Here is a 16,095-nt window from a genome sequence, read left to right on the forward strand (position 1 = left end):
ATTTTCAGACTTGGTTAGGATTTAAAAGGAATTGCTCAGCAATGTGATGGTGATACTACATCCAGGCTGCAAGGAAATGGCAGAGCAGAGCACCCAGGGCTTGAATTGCAGTTGAAACTTTTAAGGTGATAAGAGGTTTAACACTCTTGCTGTAGCAAAGTTGTAGCCTTGGGTTGTAGTCTGAAGTTGTTTTCTGTGAGTTACATTTTTATTTTTTCATACGCAGAAAGATGATTTTGACCAGATTGGAATACAGATACCAAACTTACTCAGCTAACACAGGAAAACCAAATACGTTTCAAAACAAGATGGGAAAATTGTCATTTCCATTTCCTCATGTAATTCCTTTCTTAGAAAATGAAGACACTGCCACATAACAGCCCAGATTTCAGCTTTATATAAAACAACTTTTGAGGTTTCAAACATATTTTTTCCACCAAGTGGGGAGAGTTTGTGACTGCTTAGAAGTCACTCTGGCAAAATTATCTCATCTTCCAATTTGCATCTACAGAAAAAATATAACGTTGAGTTAAACGCCTTCATTGTTACTCATTCTTTGATGTTTCCACAGGGGTTTTAAACACTGCGAGACCACTAGAGAACCAGGAGCTCAATCCACGTTGCTTAAAGTGAGTTAGGTGCAAGACGCTGAAACAAGGGCTGCAGACTCCGGCCGCAGAAACAGATACCGAAAGTGCCGGTAACAACATAGCAAAGGGATTTAAACGTGTGCCTCGCTGCTTCAGCGTCCCTTTACTGCCTGCCACCTTCGTTTTGCGACCCTCTCGATGTTAACGCCAGGGCTGCTTTGCTTTAGGAAGTGTCCACCCCTGCCAGCCCCCTCCGGGAGCTTCCCTAAGCCTGGCGGCTGCCGGACCCAAACACCCTTCTATCCAGCAGTGCCCCGGCTGCCATCGGTGGGTATGCGCAGCCCACCGACAGCACCGTGGGCCGCGAATCCCACCGGAACGGGTTCCATCGCCCACCTCCGCACAGATCAACGGTAAAAATTTTCCATTAACTTTCCCTCTCCTGCTCCCTCGGTGGAAACTGGCGTCTCCAGAGTTCTGTCTGACCGGGGGAAACGGAGCAAGGAGGCTGCCCGTCCTCCGCCTGCTCCCCAGCCATCCCAAACTGGGGGGAAAAGGGGTTCCCCCAAGTTTTCCCGAGTCCCCCCCAGCCCCACACAGCAGCGCCTCCTCCGCGCACCGCTGGGCCCTGGGGCGGGGTCTGCTCGGGCCCCGCCCCTCGCTCCGCCCCTCGCCCCGAGCCCTGCCCCCCGAGCCCCGCGAGCCGGCGCCCGGCCTGGCCCGGCGGCGATTGGTGGGCGCGGCGGGCGACAGCCAATGGACGCGGCGGAGCGCGGCCGTCGCGGGCCGGGCGCGGGGCGGCCGAGCCCCATTAGGGCGGGGAGCGCGGGCGGGCTGGGCAGTCGCGGCGGAGGCGGCAGCGGGCGGTCCCTTCGCGGCGCGGCCGGAGATGCGCGTCCCCCGCCGGCGCTGACTCCGTGCGGCAGAGCCGCGTACCCGCTTCCCTCGCCGTCTATGTGACGGACCCCACCGCCGCTCTCCGCTAGAGAGTACGTCGACGTGGTCCGGCCGCGCTGCGGGGAGGGTAAGTGGCGGCTCCCCGGGGTGAGGCGTGACGGGCAGCCTGCGGCGGGACGCCCGGCGGGTTTGACGGGGCTCCGTCCGCGGGCAGCACTGTGTCCCTGGTGGCAGGGCGCTTCCCGCGGTGCGGTGGGGGTCCTGCGCCCTGCGCGGGGCTTGGATCTACAGGGCGTGACCGCGAGGAGCCGCCCGACCTCGGAGCCGGCGCTGTCCTGCGCGGAGTTGTTGGACGGGGCTGCGGGCTTGGCAGAGCAGGGGAGGAGGGGGGGCGCGGGGAGTTCCGCCGAGCCCCGCGGCGACTCCCAAGGGAAGGTGTCGCGGCGGCGCCGGCTCAGTGCGCCCGGCGGAGGGGCGCGCCGGGGCCGCCGGGCTGAGTGAGGGTTCAGATGCGGGAGCTCAGCTGTTGCCTGTCAGTGGGTGACAACTGGCTCCTGCAAGGCAGCCTCCGCCTCCTCCCTTATCCTGAGCGAAGTGTCCGCCTCTGGGTCCTGCCCCGAGCGGGGACCCTGGCCGGGGGGAAATCTCGGTCTGCCATCCCGGGAGCATCTTCCGCACTGTTCGCTGTTACTGGAGTACCTCGTCCCCCGCACCTCCCCGCCGCTGCACCACGGACCTCGTCAAAGTATGTGGTTTTTTTCGTTCCTCGGTGAAGAGAGCTCTGAAAGGGCGATGGACCCTCCCCGAGCCCCTTCTCCCAGAATATTTATGCCCACCGCGGGATTTCAAACTCCAGCAGCCACCATTTATCAACCGACCCGGCTGGGTTGAGTCCGGGAGCCTTCGCTACGGTCCGAGCCCGGGGCTGCTGGGTCTGGCCTTGGGCAGGAATCTCTGACTGTCCCCCAGCGGGGTGGCCAAGAAAGGCAAAAGAGAGCACCCGCCAGTGTTTCCGAATGCCATCAGCTGGAGAGCGAGGAAACGCAGCGGGGGGTATTTTACAAGCGCGCTGAGAAACGTTTATACAGCGGACTTAAAGGTTAACAATGCGCATTCCCTACATGCTAAAACCTAAAAGGTGGCAGAAATGTATGAGTAGCGTTATTGCAGCGAAGTTCCCTGTGATCGTTGTTTAGCTGGTAACTGAGGTCTTTAAACTGCATGTTTTGCGCGACACTCAGAGTGAGTACTGAGGTTTTCGAGCAGGAAGGGGTTTTCCCCCTTCAGCTCTAGTTATTGTTATTATTTCTAGGAGGAATTACGTGATTTGTACTAGTCCTTTACAACACAGGTATATCACAACGGCCAGGTTTTCATCCCAAGATGTGAGTAGGTCAGAGTGGGCTTGGACAGAGAACGAAAAGGAAGGGAGAAGGAGAGAGCGATTACTCTGATGCAGTGACAGATTCTCTCATTTCTCCCTGCAGAGCCCCGGATGAGCCGGGCTGGTGCAGTTCTGCCAACAGCACGGTAAACTGTGTCCTGTAAATCAAGGTCCATGGAGCTGCTCTCTGTATAGCAAAAGGTTTTGTAATGAGTAAGCCCAGATCAGTAATACAACAATTTTAACATAACTGGGCAAGGGGTGTGCATGTGTGTGGATCTTACAGGGTTAATAGCTAAACTATTAAGATTGGAGTCAGATGTGGGTAAAAGCAACAGGAGAGTCTGGTTTTTCCTAATATCCTGTAGTATGATAACTCTGAAGAAGGTAATTGTTTAAAAAAAATCTGTTTCAATTTAAGATTTATTAAGCAAGAAGAACCTTATGTAAACATCAGAATCCCTTTCTTGTTTCATAAGACAAGAAATGGCTAGAAATGTCATTTGAACTTAAAGACTACAAACTATGTGTGGATTTTCATGTGTATGTGCAAGAATGTTATTAATCTCATTTTCAACTCAATTGTTCTACTTCTTAGGGGGACCGGGGTGTTTAACTCAGGCTTTTGGCAAAATGGCTTCTGCACTTTTAGGTTTTGTTCCCTAGTAAATGAGTTTTTCCTAGCATTTAATAAGACTTTTAGAATACAGAAGTAAGAGATAGCAAGTGCCTTCCAAAGAAGGAGAAATGGAGGGGGTAGAAGGGGGATGCAGAGTTTTACTTACATATGTTGTAAGTTGGGAATGTATATTTGTATATAAGGAGAAGATCTGAGGAATGACTTGGCACGCTAATGACCTGGCTTTTCAGAACTTCAAGAGTTTGGTCTGTCTCCCCCTATGGTTATAATAAGAGATTAAATGCATTTGGAATATTTAATTAATTAGCATATGAAAATACGATGACTTTTACTTTGTCATTGTTTTCCTGTGAAACTTTTCTATGCTAATGAATGTCTACATTTTGCAGAGTAATTTAAATGGCATGGCTTTGCATTATGTTTTTGCAGATTGCTTTGACCCTTTCTAATGCTGCAAGCCTTTGTATCATAGCCTAAAAGTCCTTTTGCTTTGTCATATTAATCTATTGATAAATATGTTGTCAGTGACTGTGATACACAGCTTCTAACAGAGCAGACTGAGAGTTGCTCTTAAATTTAAGGCCTCTATTTGCTTCGGTGCTATATCTTGTGCATTCCAGTGTTAATTGGATGTGCAGTGATGAAGTCCATTTAAAACAAACAAACAGGCTGGGTTGTGTTTCTGTTTTCTACCACTACCTTACCCTAAAGTAAAGAGATCCCTGCTGTGGTTTAAGACCATGCTCTGAAACATTACTCTTTCTAATAATTGTGAAGCATCATTCGTGCTTTTGCGAAAACTGTCGTATGATACAATATTACATTAAGAATGCTTGATTGAGATGGATGCATAGTCACCAAGTGGCTTATATCAATATTCACTTTATCAGCTTGTATTAGGACTTAAGCTTGAGTTTGGCCAGCTCTGGTTTTGACTTATGCTGTTTAAACAGAGGTAAACTTGAGGTTAGCTCTAGCCATTAGTATATGCTTGGTGTAAGCCATGCATGCTTAGGTCCTGCTCCTGGAAATGTTTACAGAAATGAGTAACTTTTACTTGAGTGCTTAAATTGTTTGGATTAGGAGTTGTATAATGGGAAGAACCAGCTTGGAAGGATACAGCACAGCAATCACTCATCTTTTTCCCCTCCCACCTTATGGCTGAAGAAACATGTTTTGCAAGTAATAGCATACTGAAGTCGTGGCACTTCTGGCAGAAATTCCCAGATAGACTATCAGATCAGTTTGCCAAAATTACATGCTTTTTTCAGAAACAGCTCTTTGGCTGCTGGTTCATTGACAAAAGATAGTTCCAGCTACTGAAGAAAATTTCATAGGTGGTCTGCTATAACTCTTCCTCTTTGTATTTTACTTGTTTGTAATATGTACGTTATACTTTTTTTAGCAAAACTAAATGAGTGAACGACTTTTCAGCACAAACTAACAATACTTCTCAAGCATGTTTTTGTGCAAGGAGGTTTTTCTAAATTTACAAAATGAGTGAAGTGCTCATATACAAGAGGTATGAGCCAATACAAATATTTTCAGTGTTTTTAAAATATCTGTAAGTGACAGCTTTTTGCAAGTGTACCTTTTCTTGGAACTCTGCCTGGAAGACTGACTCCTTAAAAGTTCTTCAATATAGCCATAAGCTTGATGAGTTGCTTTTCAAGATTATTTTGAACATATCAAGCTCAGTGTTTTGCTAGCTAGTAAACCTGGGGTAGGCAGTCTCTCAGACAGGCCTTTCACTTCCAGTGGATTACGCATCAACAAAAGCTGGAACTGTGTTATTTCAGTTGTTCTGCACCAAAGTCATGTACTCCACTCTAAGGTCTGTGTTTGAAACAAGAATTTATAGCACCTGATAGCTCTTGCTGTTCTGCCTTCTGTACTTCTCTCCTTCCTTTTCCTCCCCTCTCTTCCCTCCTTAAGATGTAAGAGTATTATGGAGTGTGCTTGTAAGTTTGTATCTATAACAGTTTTATTCAATTGTCCCCCTTTTGTCTAAGCACAGATCCCACAGCTTGCAATTACTGTCTTTGACTTTAGTAACAATTCTTTTTTTTTTAAATGGTTCCAGTTACATACAATATCAGCTTTGTAGAGCAGTTGCGTGCCAAAAAAGCATTTTCAACTGCCATCCAAGTATTGAAATATAATTGCTTGCTTTTATATAAAGTAAAATTTGGTTCCTGTGATGTTTTTTTAACCCCCTTTTTGAGCTTGTTGCTTTCTAGTAATCCCAGTTTTAATACTACATGATTCCAGAACTAGGCTTCTCTGTCGGCAGCATGCCAAATCCTGTCTAATGTCTGTCTTAATGTGGTGTATATGAAAACTGACTTCTCTGTGGATTTGATCACTGATTTGTTTAATTGCAACCAGCGTGATTAAAAATCTGCATGTCAATATCGTGATGCTTATAGTAAAATTAGTTTGGTTTTTTTTTTTTTTTAAGCAGAGTGTTATTAGTGCCTTAAATTTTCTCTGAGAGAGCCTTCATTGTCCAAACATCTTCATTTCTGAATATTTGAGTGTTTTAAAAAGAAAATAGCAACATGGATGCAGTTATGAATATAACAACATAGGCCTTGGATTGTGCTGTGTGGTAGGACTCTTGCATCCTCTTGTTCTGTAGGAAACCTGCATCTTCTCTCACCAGTCTTAAAAGGACTGACATGAGAGACTTGCATCTGGAACCTTAAACACTTCTAGACAGACACTGCTGCACCATTTCTCAAAACACACATCCCTTCTGTATTCCTATGCTCCCTGCTGGAGCCCCCTGACACAGGCACTGTAATTGTTTAGCTTTCCCCATTTTGCCCTCCCCTAATCTCTTCATTAACAGCGTGCTCCTGTGACAGAGTAGTGCTAGCTCAGCAAGAGGCTCAGCCCAGACACTCTTGCTCAACCTGTCCAGCACATGGGCTGGTTGGACACTGCCCTTACCCATGGCCCTTTTCTGTGGCAACACAGACACACAATCACCATGGCACAAATTGAAAGCCACCTTGCACTTTCAGGTGTGGATCAAGTTGTCTAAGAGCCGTAAAACCTGACTTGTTTTCAAGTATGTTAAAAATTACTGCATGATTAGTGAAGATGTTTTTTAAGGATCTCTTTTTGTAATCAAGTGTTAATCACCCAGAAGTTCAAAAGTGTTTACGTAAAGACATTGCATGTGTTTGTGTGCATACTTTAGAACTAATATGCTTTTACTTTATTTCAGACTCTTTGTATGAATTGGTATTTTCATATAAAAATAAAAGCTTCACATGCTGAGATGACTATTCAAAGTATGAATATTTATGTACTTTGAAATGAATTTTATGAAGGTGCTGAAGAAATGTCTGAGCCTAGCATATTTGCATCTCTATATACAGACTGCTAAATGAGTTATGCTGGCTCTAGAACCTCAGTAGTGAATTGTAAATGTCTTCTGTAAAAGTGTACATATGGCTTTCTGAGAGCTTTGAACTCTTTTCTCATGCTTTGCTCATCAGAAAGATCATATGGATAACTCATGAAAGGGCTTTTTCTTCTTCCAGTCTTGTTTGCAAAGCATGGTGGATCTGTGTGATAAATATTGAGTTCTTATTCATCCTGGGACTGAAATGGGTTCATTCTGTGCCTATGGAATATGAGAAAAATATATACAAAGGATATGTTTATATTTAATAAAATTAATAGCATAAAGCGAGTGCAAAGAAACTTATAAGCCTAAACAGCTTGGCAGGCCGATAGCCAGCAAATGTCTTAGAGTACTGCCAAACACGTAGAGAGCAGACCAGGCTCTCATCTGTTCTGAGGTACCAAAAAACTATGTAACTTCCAGCCTCTTAAGGATGTTGTTTACCCTGGGTGCAGCTTTGTTCTGTCCTATCAGCAGCTCAGTATAGGTTTGGTTTGCAGCAGGTATCTGCTAGAAGGTACCCCTGCCATTCAGGAGAAATGTGACTGCCTAAAAAAGCAAGTAGTTGTGCTGCAGCAGCTCTTCACAGCCAGATCCCAGAGTGCATGTCCCCTTTTACAGGGCATTGGCATCCCCTTAGGAGGCTCTGGGGAAGGAAGCTGTGTTACCAGAGTAAAGCTGGAGACAACATCCACGTGGTAAGAGGATGTACTGCTGTTGTGCTGAACTATGAGCTGCCAAAAAGCTGTGGAAGCACTCTCAGCAACGGATGCTGCCTAGTAGGTTGGTGAGCTCAGTGGCTTCTTTAGCTGTTTGCGAATCCAATAAATGTCAAGCTTTACCCCAACCTTTCATACAGCCCCTCTGCTTGGACAGTCTTTGGAGGGGATTTTGGGTGGTGTGAAGCTGTAGTTCAGTGGTCCAGGCTATTAGCCCATTTTGTTCTCAATATATAGTTTTCCAGTTATATAAAACTGTTGATTTCATGCAAGAACAACCTGTATGGTTTTAGAGTAGCTGTTAATATACTGAAACTGAGCAATGCAGGTATTTGATTGAACTGAAGTGACCACAGTGACAAGGGGGCATCTGTTTCATTGCTGCGGATTTATTGCTTTTCTCATTTCTTTGCAAGATGTCCCCTGACACTTGGAGCTCTATTGTCTAGTTCTCAATCTGCCATCTTTTAGGCTGTAATTTTGGAAGGTTAATTTTTTAATGTCTCTCTGTCTGTCTTGTACTGTGACTATTCATAAACATTTTTAAACTTATTAGTGGATATCTTATTAGCCTGGAGCTGATGCTGTAAGGAGGTACTGATATGATGAGGGCTTTTTCACAGTGGTGTACTTGGCAGCCTTATTTTAGGAATTGAAGTGATACCAGCCTCCTTTTTTTTTTTTTTTTTTAATTTGATGCCTAAGTCAGTGTTCAACATCTAAATGCTAACTACAAAACGCTCAAAGTTGGATATTCCAGGGCATATGCTTGTTCTTGTATCTCTTTCCATATTCCCATGGCCTCTGGAAGGAGACATGCTTTGAAAGAACAGGTCTCATGAAAATCAGGAGGTACATCTTGAATTATGCAACATTTTTTCTGCAGGTGGAAGTCATCCTCCTTTGTGCAATTCTGTGCATTTACCTTCATCCTGCTTTTTTGTGTATTAAATCAGCTGATATCTAATGCAATTGGGGGAAGATAATCTAGACTTGTTTTTAAAAGGAAACTGATGGTGCGTTGTCCTGCTGGAGTGCAGGGGGAGACTTAAAAACCAAGTATGTGGGCTGTGACACTGGTCATGCATATGAGTGAGAGCAGGGGGAAAAACACTTCCAAACAGGCAGTTACAGTAATATTCTGCCAGAGTTGGACTCTGAATAAGTATGAATTACTTCAATCTTGCATTACTGTTGTAAATAAAACCTGATAAAACAATGAATTAAGAGTCTCTTCCCTCTGTAAAGTACTCGAGTTATTTACTATACTGTTGCATAGTTTTGCAGGCACAGTTTAAGTGGGGATGTAGAGATACTTTGGAAATATTTGGGTGTTTTCTTCTTAATTTAAGTGAGCTTCCCAGATCAATCTGAACAGTACAATGACTGTGTTCATGCACACTGGGGTGTGGTGAAAAAGGAACTTCCTAACCACATGCTGCTACCAAAAAAAAAGAAAAAAAAAACCCCAACCATAGACAAAAAGCTGTAGCTTCTGTTCTGCTGTAGCTCCAACTTATGAAGTGATTTTGTGTCACTTGTGTCACGTCTAGTACTTTGTCTGACTGGAGTTCCAGTCTCAAGTGTTGCTTTTTCTAACCACTGTAATATTAGTTGTTCAGATGATCCTGAAGGGTTTTGGAAGATCATCTGCTTGGACTTGAGTATGAATGATGGTTAGGTATTATATCTAGTGATGAAAATAGTTCAGATCTCTGCTCTCACTTCCCAGTTGCTGGGAGTGGAAAGTCTTTGTGTCCTTCAGAAAGAAAATGGCCTGCTCCTCATTTTATAGAATAACTGTAGGAAAATATAAATCAATAAAGTCTGTCTGAAAAAAATAAAAAAAGCAATATTTTTTTCTAAACTTTTATTTTAGAAGCCAGTGCCTGAGCTTCTGACTTCCTAACACCAGTTCCAAGTCTTTAAAAAAAAAAAAAAAAAGAAAGGCAAACCCTGGGTAAGCTGCAAGTTCTCTTCACCCCCATCCCCAGCTAGAGCCTCTTTGCTTGCCTTTGCTTGTGTACTCTATCGGTTTCACAGTTCATATACTTGTGTTTTTTTTAAAATCTCCCCCTGCACTCTGGTGGGAAACATGTCTGCTGTTTCCTTTCAAACACACAAGGCTTGATTCTCCTCTCACAATGGCATAAATTGTGAAGAACTCCACTTGAAATCAATGGAAGTAAAGACATGTAAAATGGGGTGAGAGAAGAGCCTAGCCTCTGGTTTCTATTTTTAAGTCAGTCTGGTTAACCTAAAATTGTTCAATGTGCCACTGTGACTTTAGTTTGTAGAAATCAATTGCTATGCTTGTTTCTTTTCATACATAATGTATCATTTTCATATATAATACATCACAGCTCGTACCCCTAATCATGATGCACATGTCTTTGACTTAATATCTTGGTACTACTACGTCAGTTTTGGTAGTTAATAAGTAATATGTATGGTAAAGTACTTAACTTACTAGAGTCAGATCCTATGAAAAGTCTGAGTTATAGTTGTATTCCTGTGCAGCTCCCGAAGGAAAGAAAGCTGGATTGGCTCTATTGCTACAACCTAAACTTTCTTTGTGGTTTTCTAGTGCTTTAGTAGTTCTAATCTGTGAATCTTGTTCCTCATTATCCAGGTTCAAGATATTAATTCTACATAAACAAAACTTTCTTGGTTATTGTTGTTTTTCTGTGCTTGTAAAGTGTTCAGCTCTGTTCTTATGTTTTGTACATGCTTAAGAACTTACTACAACTTCAAATTTTCTCTGAAAAGTGAAGTACTTTGTAATAAACCCAGAATATCTGCAGACAGTTTTTGCCACTGCCCAAGTTTTGGAGGTTGTACACATTTGTTTATTTTTTGGCAATGGCTTATGGTCCTTAATTACCATCAGTAGTCAAATAACAGAATGAGATTATACAGCAGTGCTGTAAAAGCTGTTCATGCTAGCTGTGATCTGTACATGTGTGGATATCTTTGAGAACAGTCACCTCATTCACTAACCAGTGCCACAGACTTCCAACTTTACCACTATTTAGTTTTTGAAATTAATGCAACGTTCTCTACCTAACTGAAACATTGCTTTGACTGCCTCTTTCTGTAGTTTAAAAACCTCCCATGAAATAGTTGCCTCCTGTAATGTATTCTAACTTGCAGTAAATCTATTGGTGCATTTGAATTTTTGTTTTCTGCTAGAGCAGCAAATCGCAGGTGTCCACAAGGGAGTCTCTTTAAACTTGAATACTGTGGTAGGCTTAATATATCATTTAAATTTTATCTCTAATTTTATTATGATGAGAGTGAAAATCCTGTGGTGTTTAGCTGTTGGGTCCTTGAGCCTTCCCCTTCCATTTTAATCCACTAGCTCCTCAAAAATCAAGAGGTTGCTTAGCTACTATGTGGTGGCCTTTTGTATCAGGGACAGAAGATGCTACAGAAGCTTGCTGTGCTGCACTGGGTTGTAGTAATGCAGATCTCAATGTTCAGTGTGGCTTCCCAGCCACAGAGGTGATGCACAACTGGCTTCTGACTTCTTGACTACAGTTGTGAATTCCAAGAGCAAATCCTTCCTTGTCCCTGCTAGGTTTTGCATTACTTACCATGGGGAAAATGGTTTATCATAGTCAATTCACTGTAGCTTTAACCATGGCTTTTTTGAAGTATAGTTGTCTGACAGGTAGCATGGGGGAGACTAAACTAAGATGTGGTATTCACTGCTGCTGTGAACTGCTGTGGTTGTGTGCAGCAGTGCTTGCCTACAACTGATGTGAGGAGTGGTGGGGGCAGAGAAGGGTGTATGATAGGGATACATATGCTTGTTGGTCAAATAAGCTTTTCCCACCTGGAAGCTGGACACTTCTCAGCTTTGTTCAGGTAGAACAGTCCTTGTTGTGGAGTGGGGAACTGACTGCCTTCCAAGTGCAGAGATGTGAAGATAGTCTTTCTGGTGGCAGGCTTTACTCATTTTTCATCTCATGGCTTTGAGACTCATTCTGTCATATAATTTTTGGAGCACTTTTGTGCTCTTCTGAGAGTTATTATTGTGGAGGCTGCGATACGTGTCTGGAACAGAAACTACTTTTGGTAGTATCTTTAAAGCATGAGGTCTGGTGTGCAAGTCATTTTTGGGTACAAGAGAAACAAAAGGTTCTGTGGATAGAGTATCAGAATCTATGAGAAAATTAGTCTCTAATGCAAATTGGTACATACAGCAAGCCTGAAGAAAGACTGAAATCTTTGCCAAGCAATATGAAGCACCTTATAATTTTCATGGATGAAGGAGCCTCCTATGAAAAAGATATGGGAATAGAAGAGCATGCTTCTGGCTCTTTATTAGTTGTAGTGGTTAAGAACAAATCAAAGATAATAGCGTGTAATAAGGTTGGTGACTTAAAGGCTCTGAACAAACTTAAGTAACTTTCTGCCTGTTTGTGAAATTTCATGATGTAAGACTTGATCTCAGAAAATGGAGACGGGTTTGGAGATCCAGAGCTTGAGCTTGTTTATAGTTAATTTTGGGGAGTTGTCACCACAAAATACAGAGCTGATGGTGCCATGCTTCTGCAAAACACAAATCTGTTTTGGAAGTAGCAATAAGGCCAATGTAAATTTCAGAAAGCAGTCTTTCTAGTAAATAATTCCAGAGCCATTTGCTTTCCGTCTTGATTTGTATGTAGGCATCCTGAAAGCTCTGACTACTGAACAGTTCACTGTGTACCTATTGCAGCTGTCTTTAAAAGCTACCTTTTCTCGCATAGATGCTTTCTGACAAGAGACCTCAGACAGGTGCTTGGCGCTCGTGTCTTTTGTGGCAGAAAGCAAAAACGTATGGGATCAGAAGTATGAATAGATTACTCCTGAATAATCCTTCTATTCAGTTACAGGTCTGTGTCACGGCATACACTGTAAGAAAGTGTTTAAAACTCTTTTAAAAGATGCATGTGTTAAGGACAAAAGTGTGTGTGGTGGGAAAGTAAAGCAATGTTTTACATAACACCAGCAGGCTCTAAGGTTTTATCTGACTGTCCTGTTTAAGGAAGGTAAAAATGATTAAAAATTGGTATGCTATGGAAGGGTGCATAGAAAATATATATTTCTTGGCATCCTTCCAGAATTACTATTTAGAGACAATTTTGTAATGTTGGTGTCTAACAGCATTCTGGTAGCCTCAGTTTTCTTTTCCATAGAACAGTTCCAGCCCTCACTTACAAATTAGCTTGCTCTGTGATACCATATGGAATAAAATAAATATCAGGACACACTGCAAAACATTTATGCCTAAATTTCTGACCAAAGTATGCACATAGTTTGCTATAGCTATGAATTTGGCCCTTTAAGAAAAACATTTTGGAAGACACCTGATCATGTGTGCGCATGCTGTGCCTGTGCAACAATAGATGCACGCCAAGCACACTTCTGTAAGGAAGCCTGGGATCCTCTCCTCTAAAGCTGAAGTGTCTCTGTAGCTGTTAGGCCAACACTGTAAGGTGCACTACCAGCATGGAGGGCAGAGCGTACTGGCCTGAGAAGGTGTAGATGCTTATCAAGTCTGTGCTGTGACAGCTATCTACAGAAGAAATGCTAGAGAATAGTCTCCTTGAAGCTGCATAGATGAAAAATATGCAGAATCAATGATAGTCCTTGACACTTCCACTAAAATACTGAAATATGTGACTTGAGCTCCAGCTACACTTCTGGGTTTGCAAAGTAAACCAGACTACTGTGATAGGGCCTGGCTCAGCTTTTTTGTAGCTGGTGACTTCAGGGAAGGGCTGAAGGGTAGGGTCTTGCAACAAGGAGGGTTAACAGCCAAATCTGATCAGGTAAACACCAAGCACAGACTCAAAGATGACAAATGTAGTAGCTAAGTGGTGGGGTATGGAAAGCTCACAGCCTGTGGTGTTAGGGCTCTGGCTGCTACTGTCCAGTGCAGGCCTCGCAATCCTGGTGGAAAATGGCAATATACTAATCTCTTCACTGAGGAAAGGTGCAATGGAGCTGCAACCGTGGAGTCAGTGTGACTCGTGATGGTGGCTTAATGTATAGGTAAACAAAAGGTTGATGAATTGTCATAGAATGATTTGGGTTGGAAGGGACCTTAAAGATAATCTAGTTCCAACCACCCTGGTGTAAGCATGGACACTTTCCTCTGGACCAGGTTGCTCAAAGCCCCATCCAGCCTGGCCTTGAGCACTTCCATGGATGAGGAATCCACAGCTTCTCTGGGCAGCCTGTTCTGGTGCCTCACCACCTTCACAATAAAGGATTTCTTCCTAATATCTAATCTAAATGTACCTTGTTTCAGTTCATAGCCAATACCCGTTGTCCTATCACTACATGCCCTTGAGGTAAGTCCCTCTCTAGCTTTTTGTAGGTGCTGGAAGGCTGCTCTAAAAGTCTCCTTGGAGCTTTCTCTTCTCCAGGCTGAACAACCCCAGCTCTCTCAGCCTGCCTTCATAAAAGAGGTGCTCCAGCCCTCTCATCTTCTTCCTAGCTCTCCTCTGGACTTGCTCCATCCAGCATGTTCACGTGCTTGTTGTGTTACGGGCCCCAGAGCTGGATGCAGTATTCAGGGTGGGTCTAATGAGAGCAGAAGGGCAGAATCACCTCTCTTGCCCTGCTGGCCACACTGCTTTCCCTGCAGCCTGGGACACATTTGGCTTTCTGGGTTGCAAGTGCACCTTGACGGGTTATGTTGAGCTTCTTGTCCACCAACACCCCCAAGTCCTTCTCCTCAGGACCGCTCTCAATCCATTCTCCTCCGAGTCTGTACCTGTGCTTGGGATTACCCTGACCCCGGTGCAGAACCTGGCACTTGGCCTTGTTGAACTTCATGAGGTTCGCACAGACCCACCTCTCAAGCCTGTCCAGATGCCTCTGGATTGCATCCCTTCCCTCCAGCGTGTCAGCCACACCACACAGCTTGGCGTCGGCGACCTTGCTGAGGGTGCACTCTCGATGGCACTGTCCGTGTCGCCGACAAAGATCTTAAACAGCGCCGGCCCCAGTACTGACCCCAGCCGAACGCCACTCGATAGAGAGCTCGTTCCGCCCGTCGCCTCAGCCTGGGAGGGCGGGGGGCGGGCGGGCGGTCCCGGCCCTGTCGCCGCCTCCCCGCTCACGGCACCGGCGGCCGCTGCTCCGCCACCGCCAGGTGGCGCCCGTGCGCTGAGCGCGCGCGCCGGCTCCTGCTCCTGCCGAGGCCGGGATCGGGCTCAGCCATGGGAGAGGTGATGTTAAACGGAGGGAAGGACAACGCTCGTGCTTTTCGCAGTGCGCTTGTGGCACTCAGAACACTTCTGCCTGGCTGTGTTTTCAAGGCTAAAGTTATTTCAGGGACGGGTTTGCAGTGGCACTAAGAGCAAAAGCCAAGTGGGCTTTTTTTCATTCCCCTCAATTTGCCATCATCCTGCTTGAAATGAGTGAAATTAGATGGATTTCAGGGACAGATGAAAACCTGCAATGCAAACAAAAACAAACAAAAAACCCCAACAGAGGACTGGCTATTTTTTCTGTTCCTCTGCATGCTTGGTCTCTGTTAATTTACCACTGTTCCAAATTATATTGAAACCCAAAGGAAAAGGGAACAAGCTTAAAGGTCCCAGCCCATCTATTCAAAGATCTGTGTAGGTGTTCATCTTTTGGAGTGACATCTTGCTTCACTTTTTCTGTCAGGAGAGGATGGACATGCCTTTGCAGGTAGAGCTGGAGAAGTGAAGTAGAACGTAGCCCTTGGCCTCTGGTTGCCCCAGCTGGCCAGAGGGTATGGCAGGAGCCTGGCAGGCTGTGGCATTCCATGTTGGAGACTAAGCTCTTCTGCACCCCAGAAGACCCTCTGGACAGGCAAGTGTGTGTGTTGCCTGTTGTGGTGGCAGCTCCATGAGGGTGCAAGTGGTCTGAGTATGTAGGCGGAGGCAGGAGCCTTCTCACAGCCACTCCACAAACACGGAAGACAACACAAGAAGTCTATGCACTTTGATGTGGTTCTCTAAGGCCCTGGTAAGCTGCCCAAACTAGTTTAACCAGGCCCAGAGGCAGCAGAGTGAGGAAGAAATGGGCTCTGCTGAATAGCCAAAGGAGCGCTTCCTTATCACCCTCATTCCTAGGGAGCTTTTGCCCAGAACTGAGCTTGTCCTGAAGATACAGGAGCGAGATAGTCCTGCCTGAGACTGAAGGAGAAACATGTTTTGTTAATAATTGCGAGGAGGCCATCTAGGATCAGTAACTGTTGGCTCTCCTTTTCAAGGAGGGATAGGTGGGTGCTAAATTCAGGCCCACAGAGTAATTCTGCTTGGGATGCAAGCTGTGACTGCTACTGCTTCCCTCTAATGGCCTTGGAAGAAGGGGCACCTCAGGAGGTTACTGAGATTTCAGGCAGATTGTGCCTTCAAACAGCAGTGTCTATATCTTTTGATGGATACAGGGTGACTGTCAAATAGGGAGAAATGTGA

At 44.7% G+C, this 16,095-nt stretch overlaps 1 protein-coding gene across 1 annotated transcript in view; it reads left to right on the forward strand.

Moving 5' to 3' along the window:
- The first annotated feature begins 1,468 nt into the window (after positions 1–1,468).
- PRICKLE1 (prickle planar cell polarity protein 1) overlaps positions 1,469–16,095 on the forward strand; it is a 65,169-nt gene continuing 50,542 nt past the window's right edge. The window contains exon 1 of the mRNA XM_064655878.1: positions 1,469–1,614. The gene's annotated coding sequence lies outside the window, so the exon portion shown is untranslated. The remainder of the gene's footprint in view (positions 1,615–16,095) is intronic.

This window comes from Pseudopipra pipra, chromosome 5 (assembly GCF_036250125.1).
Source record: "Pseudopipra pipra isolate bDixPip1 chromosome 5, bDixPip1.hap1, whole genome shotgun sequence".
In the NCBI taxonomy this organism is placed as follows: domain Eukaryota; kingdom Metazoa; phylum Chordata; class Aves; order Passeriformes; family Pipridae; genus Pseudopipra; species Pseudopipra pipra.